Consider the following 4992-nt stretch of genomic DNA (forward strand, 5'->3'; position numbering starts at 1 on the left):
CCAAGAGGCTCAGTGGTTTAGACCACAGCGCCACCCGCTGAGCCCAAGACATGGTTTACATCCATGTAACACCTCCTTGCTCCCATTTCCGACTGCCACAGCAGAGTGCAGATTTTTGCTTCTCATAATGCCCAGAGAACAGCTGTGTTTCCTACCCCAACACCTGTGGAATATTGACAGAAATGGAGTAAGGGAAACCGCTGGACTTGACAGGGGACGAAAACACGTACCCACAAATACTTACGACCTTTGCTAGCAAACAACCCCTTATCAACAGCTTGGTGCTTAGCAACTGGCAGTCTTGTCAGCCCCACCTGCTTCTCTCCGCAGGCATCCGCTTCCATGAATTCTCTATCAGGAATTCCAGCAAGTGCAGCCGGACCTGTTTCATGACAGGAACCCGAGAGCAGCTTCTAATTTAAACAGAGCCAAAAAACTTTGCGCAGATGCCACACGGGACAAGTTCCACAGAAGACTGACTACGGCGGCCTCTTCAAAACCACAGGCTCTACTATTTCCTGAATGCTTTCCTATGAGCTGAGTGAGTGTCAGGGTGGAAATGCAACCAGTTGAAAAGCTGTAAATTGGCCAAGGGTGGGAGAAGTCCAGGCCAGAGGTGGAGGGTGGAGCAGAGCATTGGATGTAACCGTGATTTATGTGTGTGGGGGGGGGGCAGGGCACCCACCCGCCATCCTCATCTGTCTGGCTCCGTCTAGCAGATTCGGAATGAAATGTCTCAACAACAAATTGCTTCCTTTTGACCCCCAAGCGCTCAGAAAAGTATGTCAACATCTTCAGTCATTTGAAAGCTAAATAAAAAATTAACACCTGGGAGTACCTTTCATGCAGTGAATATTTTGCAAAATTACAAAGAACACACCTTTTTTATCTTAGTTTCAAAAAATCTTAACAAGTTTTATTGGAAATATTTTTTAAAAGTCCGTGTGTGTGTGTGTGTGTGTGTGTGTGTGTGTGTGTATCGACTTCATTAGACCAACACGGCTACCTACCTGAATCTAGAAGTTTTATTGGATTTGCTGAAAACCTTTTCAGCACTTCCTTTTCAAATTCCTCCCTTTTTCCAATGCCGATTTTCTGTGCATGCCCAGGAAGCTAAGCCCATTGAGGCGCTCCCCTGTCATCCATGACCTTAGCCAGATCTTTACCCTCTGCAAGATACTGAATGACTGCTCTACGGTACGAAAGGAGCACGGCTGAGCAAGAGAGATAAGCAGTGCCTTTTTCTGCAGCCGGGTAAAAGATTTCCGTCTGTTTATGTAAGCCATACCTATCGCTCAGCTGGGTTGACAGTTGTGTCACTAGAATGCGCCACATTATCCAAGCAACCTCAGCGAACATTTCAGTTTCACATATTCCGATTATTTCTACTTTCAGTAAAGTATTTTTATTTATTTACTTGATGGGAAGGGGGACAGCTGCCCTCCCTGCCACCCTGGCTACGCCCATAGCGCTGAGCTCTTCTCCTACTTCTGCTCCCTGCTTCTCTTCCAGCTGGGATCCCAAAACCCGTGGTGGTGTAGTACTTTGAGTGCTGGCCTAAGACCTGAGAGGTAAAGGTAAAGGTAAAGGGACCCCTGACCATTAGGTCCAGTCGGGGACGACTCTGGGGTTGCAGCGCTCATCTCACTTTACTAGCCGAGGGAGCCAGCATACAGCTTCCGGGTCATGTGGCCAGCATGACTAAGCCGCTTCTGGCGAACCAGAACAGTGCATGGAGACACTGTTTACCTTCCCGCCAGAGCGGTACCTATTTATCTACTTGCACTTTGACGTGCTTTCGAACCGCTAGGTTGGCAGGAGCAGGGACCGAGCAACAGCTCACCCCGTCGCAGGGATTCAAACCACCGACCTTCTGATCGGCAAGCGCTAGGCTCTGTGGTTTAACCCACAGCGCCACCTGTGTCCCAAGACATGAGAGACAAATCCCCACTCAGCTGTGAAGCTCACTGGTTGACCGTGGGCCAGTCGTTCACCCGCTGCTTGGAGGAAAGGTGGGGTATATATGTGAAGAGGAGAAAATAAACAAAAAAAATATATGCACAGCTGTTTGGAGGGAAGCAATACTTCAGAACTTCCAAGTGTGTGCCTTCTATTAACCCACAGATCTTCTATGATTGGAAATGACAACTTCCTTCCTCTCTCTCTCTCTCTTTTTTTAGGACTGCAGGGACACCCCCCCCCCAACATATAGATATTAGATGCTTAGCCCTTGGGCTACCTGGAGGCCGTCTTGCAGTATTTAGCACAGCTGGAGAAAGTGTGGTGGCTTCTGAAACTACCACCCGAAAATTGGAATTAAGGAATATTTAAGGACTTATCAAAAATTGGAGTTATAAAGAAGATGCAGGGGGGAAATGATAACATAAGGATCCACAAAAAGGGGAGGGAGGGAAATCAAAGGGGATACATGTATTTTTTTGTTTTGTTTTTATTCAATGTATGTAAAACTGAAAAATTCAAAAATGAAATTATATATAAAGAAACTACCACCCCACCCCGCTCAAAGCCTAAAATGCTCCCACTCCAAACTGACCTAAACACACAAAGCGCTCCCCATAAATTCAGGTCATTGAGTAGCCCAAAACACACTGTATTTTCGCTCCATAAGACGCACCCCTTTCCTTCTAAAAAGTAAGGGGAAATATTTGTGCGTCTTATAGAGCAAATGGTGGCCCCTGGAGCCAAATTGCCCAGGGGCCAAAAGTAGATCATGCTTTTTTTTTTTCCTTTTTACAAAGAGAAAAGGGGGTGTTGAAAGGACCCCGCTCAGCAGCTGATCAGCAAGAGATCGGGAGAGAGATAAGAGTACCTGGCTCCCCGCCCCCTTGCCCAGGCCTCCATTGTTGAATGTGCTGCAGAGGGAAGTTTGTTTCCCCAGCGATATGTGACTGGCTGATTAGATTATCTGTCTGGAAACTGTAGAAATGGCTCCCTTTCCTTAAGAAGCTGCACAAATCCTCAAAAAAACAGGGCTTTTCCCTTTGCAAAAAAGCTGCAAAACCTTGAGCTCATCCTCAAAAAAACAGGGCTTTTCCCTTTGCAAAAAAGCTGCAAAACTTTGAGCTGATCCTAAAAAAACAGGGTTTTTCCCTTTGCAAAAAAGCTGCACAAATTTGAGCTGATCCTCAAAAAAACAGGGCTTTTAGAGGAGGAAAACCAGAAAAATATTTTTTCCCTTGTTTACTCCTCTAAAAACGAGGTGTGCCCTATGGTCTGGTGCGCCCTATGGAGCAAAAATTATGGTACATTCTTTATCATATGAGAGGTCTAACGCAAAGCTGTTTGTAAGAGGAGCGAATGTGGGCAGGGGATGTGGCAGTAGAGACCACCCCCTGAAATGTTCACCACACATGTAATAAATAACATGTTTCCAATGGGCTCATTCACACTTGTCTCATTCCTGGGCACAAGCAGTTTCCCACATGTCCTAGGCTTCCTAAGCACAGCTCCAAGAGGTTTGGCTTTTGCCCTGCTGCTTCTGCCTGGAAAATGCACTCTTTAGCTCTAAATGGGAACAAGCAGCCATCTGCGGAAAACTCGATGGCTCTTTGTTCCGATTCAGCGCTAAACTGTGGGTTTTCCCAGAGGAAAACAGTGGGGCAGAGAGAGGCGTGGGCAATCCCTTAGTTAAATTGATCTGCAGTTACAATTTTATTGCCTATTCACCCAGGGCAGAACAATCCTTCAGGAGCTCTCCAAATCCCTCGTTGATTTTCGCCACTGAATAAATTTGGGGCGATCTGAAAACTTGGCGATTTCACTTAGCAGACGGCAAAAAGCTGCATATCACCTACAGCTGAGAGTTATTCTGGAGGGTATATGCCAAATATTGGAAATAACTACGGTATATTATATATAATTGGACGATAGAAGAGTGGAAGTACCTCTCTCTCTCTCTCTTTCTTTCTTTCTTATTTAGTTTTGGACCATTCTTTATTAATATTAAAATTACTTATAAAGATATTAAGATACATACAGAGAAAAGATTGCTAGAAAACTATGTAAGAGGCAGAATACAGGTAGTGGTTCTTCTCAGAGCGTGAGCCTGAGAAAGATGGGAGCTGCCCTAGGTGGGAACTGGGAAGATGTGGGTCTCTGTTTGTGAATTGAAGATTAGGATAGAAGGTTGACAGAACATAAAATTTTGTGTTTGTGTAGGTTTGTTTCTTTTTTCTTTCTTTCCCCCCCTCTTTTTTCTTCCCCCCTTTTATTATTTAGCTTTCTCTAGATATTAGCTATTGTTTGGCTTTCATTGTATTATATGTTGAAAACCTTTAATAAAATTGTTTTGTTTTGGTTTTTTAAAAAAGAACAGCCCGTGGAGTCACATAATACCTGCACCAAGAGTTCCCGCGTCAGCAGCACCCGCCGCGAGGCTCACAAAAATCTCACGCGCACAACAGCCTGTAGAAAAGGACGTCAAATCCATTTAATGTTCCTCGTTTCCAGACATAGCACATCGCAGGCATTGTTTTGTGTCCCGCGGGAGCGCGGCTAAGCAGAATGCAAGGGCGGAGAGGCAGAGGCGAAGGAGACCTCAGCTCGTTCTTCATCCCCGCACGAGGAGAGGCTCTTGCTGTTGGGGGGGCGACGTGGCCTTGGAAGGGGGGGGCGGCGCGCTGCCCAAATGCACTTCTGCCCGTTCAGAGAACAGAGTCCAGCCTTTAAGCCCACTTGGCACCGAGAGGAGGTTCAAGTTTTGCAGAGAGGAACGGATCCAGTTCGGCTTGTGTGTTTGAGTGTGTAGCATGGGGAGGCAAGTCACATATACTGGGTGGCGAGGGCGGGGCGGGGGGCTTGCCGAGGCAGAACCCAGGAGTAGCAGATGCAATAAGGCGGGTGCCTCCCCACTAAAGCCCACAAAAGTACGGGGGGGGGGTGAAGAGGAGGAGGAAGGAACGGAGAGGCCAAACTCCCGATGGGCATCTTAACTAGCTGCACCTCCAGATTGCGGAGGGGCTGTGTGGCAGG

This window comes from Lacerta agilis, chromosome 16 (genome assembly GCF_009819535.1).
Source record: "Lacerta agilis isolate rLacAgi1 chromosome 16, rLacAgi1.pri, whole genome shotgun sequence".
Classification (NCBI taxonomy): domain Eukaryota; kingdom Metazoa; phylum Chordata; class Lepidosauria; order Squamata; family Lacertidae; genus Lacerta; species Lacerta agilis.